The sequence below is a fragment of the Felis catus genome, chromosome B4 (genome assembly GCF_018350175.1).
Source record: "Felis catus isolate Fca126 chromosome B4, F.catus_Fca126_mat1.0, whole genome shotgun sequence".
NCBI lineage: Eukaryota > Metazoa > Chordata > Mammalia > Carnivora > Felidae > Felis > Felis catus.
In genome coordinates, this window is record NC_058374.1 from 20,365,155 (window position 1) to 20,378,454 (window position 13,300).

At 42.0% G+C, this 13,300-nt stretch overlaps 1 long non-coding RNA gene across 1 annotated transcript in view; it reads right to left on the bottom strand.

The window, feature by feature from the left end:
- Nucleotides 1–13,300, bottom strand: part of LOC123386463 — a 46,496-nt gene that overhangs the window by 19,798 nt on the left and 13,398 nt on the right. Inside the window, exons 4-5 of the long non-coding RNA XR_006600338.1 lie at nt 1,573–1,688; nt 1,069–1,221 (exon numbers count right to left, since the gene is read on the bottom strand). This is a non-coding gene — a long non-coding RNA (uncharacterized LOC123386463). The remainder of the gene's footprint in view (nt 1–1,068; nt 1,222–1,572; nt 1,689–13,300) is intronic.

The following is a 13,300-nucleotide window of genomic DNA, read 5'->3' on the forward strand; positions in this document are numbered from 1 at the left end:
AAGTGAACTCTACCCCCAACGCGGGGCTGGAACTCACAACCCCAAGATGAAGAACCACATGTTCTACCACTGAGCCAGCCAGGCACCCCTTGTTCCCCTTTTAAAAATCAGAGCGCTAAAAGTTTTCTGTTCTTTAGTGGTGTTCTTTAAAAAAAAAAAAAAAAAATGGAGCTAATGAATTACTGGAAACAAAGAAATAACAATTTCGAAATAAAAAAGCTTGAAGTGAAATATTCAGACAACTGTATTGCCTCTTTACAATAAAAGAGATTTCCACAAAACAGATGTGCGAGTTGTCAGAAGCCAACAATTGCTTACGGGTCTACTTTGGAGGGTGATTAAAACATTTATATGCACAGAAATAGCACCGTTACTGAGTGATTCCAAGGATGATTTTGGTTAAAGTGACCAATGAGTAACAGCATCTTGGAGGGACAAACAGCTCCAGAGGAGTCCTATCTCCTTGTGTGTGGAAAAGTCTAGATATGAGCTGATATTAGGGGAGTACTCTAGGTCACACTTCCTCAGTATGTTCAGAGTGTTGTGCAAACATGTGTATTGACATGAAAGCACTTCACGAATCTATAGCGTTCAATTTCTTAACAGAAAAAAACACAGTGTAAAGTAAATAAGGCAGGGGCGCCTGGGTGGCTGAGTCAGTTAAGAGGCCGACTTTGGCTCAGGTCATGATCTCATGGCTCGTATGTTCAAGCCCCGCGTCGGGCTCTGTGCTGACAGCTCAGAGCCTGGAACCTGCTTTGGATTCTGTGTCTCCCTCTCTCTCTCTGACCCTCCCCTGCTGGCGCTCTGTCTCTCTCTGTCTCTCAAAAATAAGTAAATATTAAAAAATAATAATTTTTTTAAATAAATAAATAAATAAATAATAAAGTAAATAAGGCATAGACAGGCTTATAGATTATAGACCTAGATCAATCTGTTCCTACAGGAAACAGATAACACAAACTAGATACTCAAATATTATTAAATGAAAAGCATATTTATAAAAGGCTGCCATTACAAATTACCACAGACGAGGTGGCTTAAGCAACTGGAATTTTATTGTCTCACAGTTCTGGGGACTGAAGTCCAAAATCAAGGTATTGGCAGGGTTGATTTCTTCTGAAGGCTGTGAGGGAAGGACCTCTCTCCTTGGATTGCCCGTGCCGCTCTTCTCACTGTGCCTTCACGTTCCCTTCCCTCCATGTCTGTGTCCAAATTTCTCTTTTTAAGAAGAACAACAATCATATTGAATTAGGTCCCACCCTGTTGACCTCACTTGAATTTGATTCCCTCTGTAAAGATTCTATAAATGGCGGGGAGAGGGAGGGGAACCCATGACAGCCGTAGACAGCATCTGAGGAAACCAACAAGAGATAGATAGTACAGTCTCCTGGGGCTAATCACACCAGAGAGCTGATTCAACTCTAGGCATGAAGAGCTGCTCAGAGCCCAGAGAGAGACAGCTCTCATATAGGAACCAGGGCTTTCAGTGAAAGGACTCAGCCAACAAGCGGCAACCCGGCAGGAAGGGAGCTGGAGAGTGGAAGGAATAAATATCCTGACCTCACTCACCTCCTACCCTTCTGTCTCCTCCTGTTGGCTCCTCCCATAGGTGCTCCCATGGACCAAGTGGAAGCTAAAGAGCGAGGCAGTAGATCAGTCCATAATAGCCAGCCTCTTGGGGCGGTCTGCAGGGTACAGAAGGGTAAAGGATGAACCTGGAGTGATAACCGGAAGATATCCAATAGATGGCCTATTCAAATTCATAAAACCAGTTAGTGGGTGTGTAAGAGATCCTCATATTTCTATTTTTCTCTATATTTTTGACATAATTGACAGCAAAAATTTTTATTTTATTTATTTATTTTTCATTTTAGAGACAGAGTGTGTGTGAATGGGGGAAAGGTGCAAGAGGGAGAGAGAGAGAGAATCTCAAGCAGGCCCCACACTCACAGGGAGCCCAACGTGGGGCTCGATCCCATGACCCTGGAATCATGACCCAAGCCGAGATCGAGAGGCGGATGCTCAACCAGTCGACCGAGCCACCCAGGCTTGCTTACAGTAGAAGATTTTTAAAGAAATGTATAGTATATGTCATGGGGGGGAGGGGAATACATACAGTGTAATTCACTACCTGTGTTTTGAAAGATATACTGAAAAACATAACAATGTTTATCTCCTGGTTGGGGGTCAGGGAGAGTTTTTATTTTCATTTTCTTTTAAGAAGCCTTCTAGGGACACCCGGTTGGCTCAATAGGTGGGGCATACGACTCTCGATCTTGTGGTGGTGAGTTCGAGCCCCACGTTGTGGGTAGAGTTTACTTAAAAGAAGAAAGAAAAGTTCTTCACAGGAATGGAGACTACAAGGAAAGTAACCCTGCTGGCAACAGTCAGGGATGTAGTATGAGTGAGTAGATCTCTTCGAGTAGGGAGAGGAAGAGTTCTGGAAAGACGCTTAGAGTACAGGGGGTTTGCTTTTGATGGAAGAGCTTCCAGAGATCAGAGTACAGCAGTTAGAAGACAAATGGGGAAAAGGAAATGTAGAACAATGTGGAATTTAAACCAGAGGAGAGGATGATACAAACGGCTTGCATTTGGATGATAGCCAAACATTCAGGGGGTCCTGCATGAGGCACTGAGGAATTAACTACCTTCAGCGTTCTAAAAAAGAACTCTGATGTAAGTTATTTTTAAACCCCAGGTGTCAGAAGCCTGACCTCACCAGCAATCAACAATCTTTGCTTAGGGCTCTAACCAGAACGTGTGTGTGACAGTCTTTTACGGATCCTCAAAAAAACAAAACAAAAACCAACCCTTTCCTATAGAGTGCCGGAAGACTCGGGCTTCCTTTGATGAGGACATGAACGGAGCTGAGAGTTCTTCAGACTAGCCACCCTAAGGTTTTCTACATGACTTCTGCTATGTCGGAGCAGGATCTCTGTTTTTATACGGCTGAACAGATGTAAAGTTTTAACTTTGATAGAAGGGTTACAGCATAAATCCCATATGCCTTTATACGTTCTATGACATGGTAAATAAAGTAAAAAAATCTGCATCTACACATACGCTATAAAAGTCTCCCATCACTTTTCGTCGGCAGACTAGGAGTTACGTACCAAGCATGTGCAAACATGTAATGTCAGAGCTTTCCAGCTGAAAAAAAAATAGTAAGCTTTTTCTCAAACTAACAATGATTATATTCCTCGGAGAGCTATGAATATGTAGAGTTTGAAGTTTTTATGTCCAACCGTTCTTAAAGTTATTTGAGGGCAGGAAAAGGTCACCAGGATTTTTGAAAATCATTTTGTACAAAAACAGCTGAACTGGTCTACTCTAACACCCCCCCCCCCAGCTCTGAAATGGAAAGAAACCTTCCTTGCTTAAACCTGAACAGCATGGCATCACTTTAGAAAGAGAGCAAGAATATTTTTACATTGGAATGCATTCTCAGATTTGATCATTGGCTGTTACCTATGAAAGCTGTTTTCACTCTAAAGAATGTGACTTCTCGTGATAAATAAAACCAATTAAGAAAATAATTTTTTTTCCTGAAATTTGGATTATACCAAGTAAGAGAGAAAACAGAAATTCAAAACATCATGACTTAATTAGTGCATTCACTTTTCCTAGCAGTCTATATGTATATATAGAAACTCGGAGTGAAATGTAGAGAAAGAAGCTGAAAGACTATTTCTAAAATCCAATTAAGGTTCAAAGTATTCTCGCTCATGTTAAAATTAATCTTTCATTCCTCACCAAAATATTCAGTTTGGCTTTGAGTAGTGACCTCGTTCTAAGGTGCTCAAGCCTTTATAACGAGCTGGCTATGCATTGTCATTGAATTCTTATAAACAAAATGGTCTGAAAAATGATATGCCTGCTCATTATTTTTTTTAAGTCCTATTTATTTCAGTAATCTCTACACCCAATCTGGGACTCGAACTCACAACCCTGAGACCAAGAGTCACATGCTCTTTGGGGCGCCTGAGTGGCTCGGTTGGTTAAGCGCCCGACTGTTGGTTTCGGCTCAGGCCGTGATCTCACAGTTTGTGAGTTTGAGCCCCACATAGGGCTCCCTGCCTGGGATTCTCTCTCTCTCTCTCTCTCTCTCTCTCTCCCTCTCTCTCTCTCTCTCTCTCTCTTTCTCTCTCTTTCTCTGGCCCTCCTCCGTTTGTACTCTCTCTCTCAAAAATATATATATAAATAAACTTACAAAAAATTAAAAAAAGAAAAGAGTCACATGCTCTTCTGACTGAGCCAGCCAGGCACCCCTGTACTTGCTCATTCTAAGTGTTGAACCTCTCAGATGATAGGCAGATTTCCACTGCTATAGGAGAAATCTATATATTGATATAGATAGATATTCAATATATTATTGAACATTGGGGGGATTGGAATGATATCCTTGAATTATTTGCCAATAAAATCTAAGGAGGAACACTTAAAAATGGTTGAAATGGTCAATTTTATGTTATGCATATTTTACCACAATAAAAAATTTCCCCCCAAATTATGTTTATACAACCTAAATACATATAATTTTTGCTTGCCAATCATATTTTAATAAAGTGGGAAAAATATTCAAGGGCGAAAATACCAGGAAAATATGAGACAAACATTGACATACATTGAAGGAGTTCTGAATAAATAAATAATGCACTTGTACTGAGCTCTTTGATTATAATGTGGTGAATCTAGAATGTTGCTGAGCAACACTGCAAACCCGAAACGGCCAGGCCGTGCAGAAAAGAAATCAGGCTGCTGGGCAGATCTCATATTAATGAAGTAGGATTATAGTCACTTAAAGAGCAAAAGTAATACTTCCTAATCCTCAATTTCAAGAGTTGAGACATATCTATCATCTCAGGACTATAAACCTTTAAGAAAGGAAAGGGGCACCTGGGGGGCTCAGTTGGTTGAGCATCCAACTTCAGCTCAGGTCATGACCTCACAGTCTGTCGGTTCCAGCTCCGTGTTGGGCTCTGGGCTGACAGCTCGGGGCCTGGAGCCTGCTTTGGATTCTGTGTCTCCCTCTCTCTGCTCCTCCCCTGCTCATACTCTGTCTCCCTCTCTCAAAAGTAAGTAAACATTAAAAAAAAAAATTTTTTTTAATTTTGAGAAAGGAAGGGACCGTTTTACAAATAAAGAATACTGATCCCAGGTGAGAATAAAGGATTTTCCCCAGCTCATATATGCTACTCTAGACCCTCGTTCTCATTCACCGAGTCAACAAATGTGTATTTAGTGCCTACCATGGGCCAGCCATTGTGAATAGTCAGGACTATGAAAATGACCAGGATGCTTGGACCCCACCCCCCTTGGGAGTGCCCGTCAAGCAAGGTAGTCAGATGTCCTAGTCTGGTGTGGTGAGTACAATAATGCTGGTATGCCCTCACTTTCATAGCAGTGCAGACAGTGATTATCTCTGTCACAGCCATTCTTTATGAGAAAGGGTGGAAAAGCATTTGTAAAAGAGGTTACCTTTTAACCAGATCCCTATTCAATAAGTAAGCCGGGAAGGAAAAGGAGGTGTTAAAGAGTCCAGTTCAGTGTGGCCGCCGCACTCAAGGATAAGGGCAGCTGGGAGTGTGTGGGAGGAAGGAATGGAAAACCATGAAGCTCTCAGGCAGACAGGATTCCAGATGGCTATTGACCTTGTGCTAAATCACTCAGATTTATTCTGGAAGTCACAAAGGTAAGACATTCAAGCTGAGGATTGGACTTGGATTTAAAAAGATAATTCTCCGGCGTCTGGGTGGCTCAGCCGGTCAAGCGTAGGACTCTTGGTTTTGGCTCAGGTCATGATCGCTCCCTTCGTTAGTTTGAGCCCTGCATGGGGCTCTGTGCTGACAGCTCAGTGACAGCTTGGGATTCTCTGTCTCCCTATCTCTCTGCCCCTACCCTGCTTGCGCTATCTCTGTCTCTCTCAAAAAAAAAAAAAAAAAAAAAAAGAAAGAAAGAAAAACACAGCTTTAAAAAGAGAATTCTCACAGTGAGCTGGAGGTTAGATTATAAGAGAAGAAACTGGAACCTGGGAGGACTGTCACAGAGCTATGGCAGTGGCCAAGTTGCTACCTTTTTTTTTTTTTTAAGTTTATTTATTTATTCTGAGGCAACAAAGAGGGTGGCTCAATTTGCTAAGTGACCAACTCTTGGGTCACGATCTCATGGTTTCATGAGTTTGAGCCCCGTGTAGGGCTCTGCGCTGACAGTGCGGAGCCTGCTTGGGATTCTCTTTCTCGCCCTTTCTTTCTGCCTTTCCTCCACTGGGTGCTGTCTCTGTCTCTCTCAAAAATAAATTAACTTTAAAAACAAAAACAAATGGCAACAAAGAATACATGGGTTTAACTCTGAAAGTATAGATCTGGAAGGCATCAACTTGTAAAGCTCAAAGCCATAGAAAGAACCAAATCACTCAGACAAATATACAAAGCAAGCAAGAAAGAAGCTTAAAGGGTGGACAGAGGATATGAAACCAACAAAAGAAACTAATGAAGAGCATGACAAGGTAACCAAAGCCCACCTGGTATGACCCACAAGGGTAGCCACAGGAGTGAAAGTTTCTAAAGCTATGCCAAACAGGTCATTTTGATGTAACCCCAAATTCAGTTGCCTGCCTGTCCACAAGTCCTTTGGTCATCTAGGGTCAACAGGCAGTTCATGATTAGAATTAGCCTATGAAGGGAACCTGGGTGGCTCAGTGGTTGAGCATCGGACTTCGGCTCAGGTCATGATCTCCCAGTTCGTGGTTTCAAGCCCCACGTCAGGCTCTGTGCTGACAGCTCAGAGCCTGGAGCCTGATTTGGATTCTGAGCCTCCCTTCTCTCTCTGCCCCTACCCCCACCCCTCTCAAAAATAAATAAATGTTAAAAAATAATTTAGAATTAGCCTTTGGAAGTGAAAACTGGCACAACCTATTTAGAGGGTAATTTGACAATACCTACATTTGAAATGTTGCTAAGAGAGTAAATCTTAAAAGTTCCCATAGATGGGGCACCTGGGTGATTCAGTCAGTTGGTTAAGCATCCGACTTCAGCTCAGGTCATGATCTCAAAGTTCAAGAGTTCAAGCCCCACGTGGAGTTCTCTGCTGGCAGCACAAAGCCTACTTCGGATCCTCTGTCCCCCTCTCTCTCTACCCCTCCCTCATTCACGTGCATGCACACACGTGTGCTCGCTCTCTCTCTCTCTCTCAAAAAAACTAAAAAATAAACATTAAAAAAAAAAGTTCTTATAGAGAACAAACTGGTGGTTGCCAGAGGGGAGGTGGTGGAAGGTGAAGGGGGAACGGATAAAAGAGGCCAAGGGGGTCAACAGTACATGCATCATGATAAGCACTGAATAATATATAGAATTATTAAAAACACTATATTGTACACCTGAAACTAATAGAACACTGTTAATTATACTGGAATTTAAAAAAATGTTTTTAAGTTCTCATCACAAGGAAAAAAAATTCCATACGTAGGTGTGGTGATGAATGGTAACTACACTCATTGTGGTGACTGTTTCGCAATGTGTATAAACATTGAATCATTATGTTGTAAGTCTAAAACTAATATAATGTGATATAGGATTGTACCTAAAAAAAAAAAAAAAAAAAAAAGGGCTCACTGTCCTATCCTATATTCAGGGGGAAATCTAGTGTCTGTCCCCAAAACTCCAGGGATTCTTGTGGGAAAGCAAGGCTTAACATCTCTCCCAGTCGCCTCCTGTTCTAGTACAGGCACACCTCCTTCCGTTGCACTTCACGGTACTTCATTTTTTACGAACTGAAGGTTCATGGCAACCTTGCGTCAAGCAAGTCTATTGGTGCCATTTTTCCAACAGCACCTGCTCCCTTTGCGTCTATCACATTTTGGCAATTCTCACAATATTTCAAACTTTTTTGTTATTACATTTGTTACGGTGATCTATGATGGGTGACCGATGTCACCACGGTAATTGTTTGGGGAGTGCCACAAACCACACCCATATAAGATGATGAACTTAACTGATAAATATGTGTGTTCTGTTTCACCAACCAGGCATTCCCCCATCTCTCTCTCTCTCTCTCACTCTCTCTTTCTCTCTCTCTTTCTCTCCCTCCCTCTCCCTAGGCCTCCCCATTCCCTGAGACACAAAATATTGAAATTAGGCCAGTTAATAACCCCACAATGGCCTCTAAGTGTTCAAGTGAAAGGAAGAGTCACATTTCTCTCACTTTAGATCAGAAATTAATTTTTTAATGTTTATTTATTTATTTATTTTGAGAGAGACAGACAGAGCATGAGTGGTGGGAGGAGCAGAGAGAAAGGGAGACACAGAATCTGAAGCAGGCTCCAGGCTCTGAGTTGTCAGCACAGAGCCTGAATCAGGGCTCCTCACAAGCCATGAGATCATGACTTGAGCCAAAGTTGGATGCTGAACCGACTGAGCTACCCAGGCACCCCTAAATCGAAAGTTAGAAACGATTGGGGCGCCTGGGTGGCTCAGTCAGTTCAGCGGCCGACTTCGGCTCAGGTCATGATCTCACGGTCCGTGAGTTCGAGCCCTGCGTCGGGCTCTGTGCTGACAGCTCAGAGCCTGGAGCCTGTTTCCGATTCTGTGTCTCCCTCTCTCTGACCCTCCCCCGTTCATGCTCTGTCTCTCTCTGTCTCAAAAATAAATAAACGTTAAAAAAAATTAAAAAAAAAAAGTTAGAAATGATTAAGCTTAGTGAGGAAGACGTCAAATGCTGAGATAGGCCAAAAGCTAGGTTTCTTGAGCCAAACAGCCAAGTCGTGAATGCAAAGGAAAATTTCTTGAAGGACATTAAAAGTGCTATTTTAGTGAACACACAAATGGTAAGAAGGTGAAGCAGCTTTATTACTGGTGTGGAGAAAGTTTGAGTGGTCTGGAGAGAAGATCAAACCAGCCACAACCTTCAGCCAAAGCCTAATCCAGACCAGGGTCCTAACTCCCTTCAATTCTCTGGAGGCTGAGAGAGGTGAGGAAGCCACAGAACAGAAGTTAGAAGCTAGCAGAGGTTGATTCATGAGGTTTAAGAAAAGAAGCCATATCAATAAGACAAAAGCAGCAAGTGCTGATGTAGAAGCTGCAGTCGGTTATCCAGAAGTACTAGCTAAGATAATTAATGATGGTGGCCATGCTAAACGACAGATTTTCAATGTAAGGAAAACAGCCCTATCCTGGAAGAAGATGCCATCCAGGACTTTCATAGCTGGAGAGGAGAAGTCAATGCCTGGCTTCAAAGCTTCAAAGTTTCAAAGGACAGGCTGACTCTCTTGTCAGGGGCTAATGTAGCTGGTGACTTGAAGGTGAAGCCAAAGTTCACTTATTCTCAAAATCCCAGGGCCCTTAACAATTATGCTCAACCTACTCTGCCTGTGCTGTACAAATAGAACTACAAAGCCTGGATGACAGCACATCTGTGTACAATATGGCTGAAGAATGTTTTAAGCTCGCCATTGAGATCTGCTGCTCTGAAAAAAAACATTCCTTTCAAAATATGATTGCTCATTGACAATGCACCAGGTCACCCAGGAGCTCTGAGGGACACGTACGATGAAATTAATGTTATTTTCATGCCTGCTAACACAACATTCGTTCTGAAACCCGTGGATCGAAGTGTAATTTTGACTTTCAAGTCTTATTATTCAAGAAATGCATTTCATGGGGCCATTTGGGTGGCTCAGCTGGTTGAGCATCTGACTCTTGATTTCAGCTCAGGTCATGATCCCAAGGGTCATGGGATCAAGCCCTGAATCACTGGGTGTGGAGCCTGCTTAAGATTCTCTCTCTCTGTCTCTAAAATTTAAAAAAAAAATGCATTTCATAAGGCTATAGCTGCCATAGATAGTGATTCCTCTGGGCATTCTTTACTGAGCAAAGAAAATTGAAAACCTTCTGGAAAAGATTCACCATTCTAGATGCCATTAAGAACATCTGTGATTCATGAGAAGTCAAAAGATTAACGCTGATAGGAATTTGGAAGAAATTGATCCCAACCCTTATAGATAAATTTGAGGGATTCAAAGCTTCAGTGGGAGAAGTAACTGCAGATGTTGTGGAAATAGCAAGAGAACTAGAATTGGAAGAAGAGTCTGAAGAGGGGACTGAATTGCTGCCCTCTCATGATAAAACCTGACTGGATGAGGCGCTGCTTTTTATGGATGAGCAAAGAACATGGTTTCTTGAGATGGAATCTACTCCTGGTTAAGAGGCTGTGAAGATGATTGAAATGACGACAAAGGATTTAGAATATTATATAAACTTAATTAATAAGGCAGTGACAGGGTTTGAGAGGACTGACTCCAATTTTGAAAGAAGTTCTCCTGGGGTGCCTGGCTGGCTCAGTCAGTGGGGCATGCTGCTCTCGATCTCAGGGCTGTGAGTTCAAACCCCACATTGGGTATAGAGATCACTTAAAATGTTTTTTAAAAGGGTGGGAGGGGGGAGGAAAGGAGTTCTACTGTGGGTAAAATGGTATCAAACAGCATCGCATGTGACAGAGAAATCACTCCTGAAATGAAGTCAATGCAGCAAACTTCACTGTTGTCTTATTTTGAGAAATTGCCACAGCCACCCCAGCCTGCTGCAACCACCACCCAAGATCAGTCGGCAGCCATCAGAATCAAAGCAAGACCCTCCACCAGAATGAAAGATTATGACTTGTTGAAAGCTCAGATGATGGTTAGCATTTTTCAGCAATAAAGCTTTTTTTTAATCAAGGTATGTACATTGTTTGTTTACATAAAATGCCATTGCACACTTCATGGAATAATGTGTAATGTAAACATGATTTTAATATGCACTGGGAAACCAAAAAATTCATTTGAAGGGATTTTCGCTGGAGCTGAACCCCACAATATCTCTGATATATGCCTGTATCTTGATTTTACTGGACTCGTGGGCTTAACTCTGAGTTTTATCTCCTATACATGCGACATACCACTATGAACAGTAGAGACAGTCACCGACTCTAATTCAGCCTGGTTTTTGTTGTTGTTGTTGTTGTTTTTTTTTCCTTCAAATCTCTCCTGTCTGGGTCTTAGAACTCTTTGCAAAACTCTATACAGCAGTTTCTGGCAGCATATGGCCTCCTCCAGGGGCTCCACTGATTTTCTCGCTGCCTGCCCTACAGAATAAGCCCATTCTGTAGGGGACCCTCTCCCAGCAACTGCAGCAAGATAAGAACATTAGGTCAATCAAAGCACACCTACCTAGGACCTCCTTTCCTCTTTCAGGAACTCTTTGGCCATAGATCTGCACGCTGACTTCCAGGATTCCCTCTCACATGTTATTTCTGGAATTCCTTGGTCTTGGACACTCTAGGAAGCTCACACAGTGTTGCATACCCAATGCTCCCTCTGCCTAAAACCTCCCTTCTTGAATTATAGCTTCAAGGACCGTCTCAAGTAGTTTCAATAAATTCTCTGACTTTGAAGTCTTGTTCAAGAACCAAAATATCCTGTGCAGGTTAACTTATTAGCGAAAGTTGGGTAGGTGAGGTTGTCCTAGCAAAGATGTACTCCTGTCTCAATTCTGGAGTGATGGCATCCAATAGGCAGCTGGATCTGCACCAGAGTTCAAACTGCTCTAGACAAGATCCCAAAGTGTAACCCAGAAGTCAGTCATCTGGATGTCTGCCCATCCTCCAGACTGCAGGGCTTTCTCCATATCATGACATTTAAATCCAAATGACTCCAATAACATTCCATGTATGGTAGGACACCTAGGATTTCACCTCCCATATCGCTGAGAATTCTTAAGAAACACATATCTCCTTATCCCTTGTTCCAACATCCTGCTTCTACTGAATTCTCTGTCCCTGTCACACGTTATCCTGTGCAGCTTTTTCCTCCTCAAAAGCATGCTGTCAAAGCATCCCACCCTTTGGTCATTCCTTCTTATTTTTATCCTTCCAATTTACTTACTCTGGATCCTGTGTGCTATTTTTCATCTTACAGGGATCTTTAATCCATTGGCCTAATCATTTCTTCACTGCCCTCATGCTCTGACTTTCTTCTTACAATTACTCTTAGATTCTGTGACCCAGCACTACTTCTAGGAAAACACTCTTAACCTCTGGCTCCTCTCTTTTTTCTTTGCATTTGACTAGAAAATCCCAGTCCTGACTAGACTAGACCCCTACATACAATCCCATGACCACATGTGAGCGGGGTCCACAACTGCAGAAAGTCACACAACCCTGCTGATTGTTGTGACATTAAATGTATTATCACAAACCCCAAATAGAGGAATTAAAGCTGCCAGACAATTCTACTACATGCCCTAGAAAATTCCCTTACCCATTCTTGAAAAGGACTACTTTAGAGCTTCTCTGTGCTCATACCTCCAACACCCTTGCTCCCTTCACTCTCAGCTGATAACCTTACCTCATGCTTTATTGAGAATATGGATGCAATCATATAAAAATGTTCACAAACTGGGGGTCCTTGGTGGCTCAGTCAGTTAAGCATCCAACTCTTGATTTTGGCCAAGTCATGATCTCAAGGTCATGGGATGGGGCCCGATGTTGGGCTCTGTGCTGACAGTATGGAGCCTGCTTGGAATTCTCTATCTCGGCCCCTCCCCCTGCCTCTCCAAATAAATAGATGAACTTTAGGGGTACCTGAGTGGCTCAGGTGGTTAACCTGGTGGTTAACCAACCAACTTCAGTTCAGGTCATGATCTCATCGTTCATGGGTTTGAGCCCCCATGTCGGGCTCTGTGCTGACAGTGCAGAGACTGCTTGGGATTCTCAATCAATCTCTCTCTCTCTCTCTCTCTCTCAATAAATAAATAAATAAACTTTAAAATAAATAAATAGGTGAGCTTAAATTAAAAAATTATTTTTAAAATTCACAAACTATTTTATAAACATATAGGTCAAGAAAATAAATAATTACATTACTGTTGTTTGGCACCAAGAATTTCAGCATAAAAGAGTTGGAAGCATAAAATAAAAGAAGCAAATAAATACACTGAACTTATTAAATTTGAATTGGAAATATTAATATAAGCTTGATTTTTAAATCTATCTACTGAAGGGTTGCAAAATATGCCACCCCAAAATATTGCACATTGTCATAGCATTATTTTGAGCTGAAAGCAATTAAAAACAGGCAGAAGCAAGAAAACTCTCTACTCTCTCTCTAAAGCAAGACATTCATGTACAAAGGTGCCCCTTCTCTCCTTTCTACCAAGAAAGAGAAAAGTTAATCCAGGAGACAACTTGCCAATGAAGAAGGCACTGACTTAAACCTGCATAACAAATCATACTCTTGTTTACCACACCTTTTCTGGTAAGTTCCACA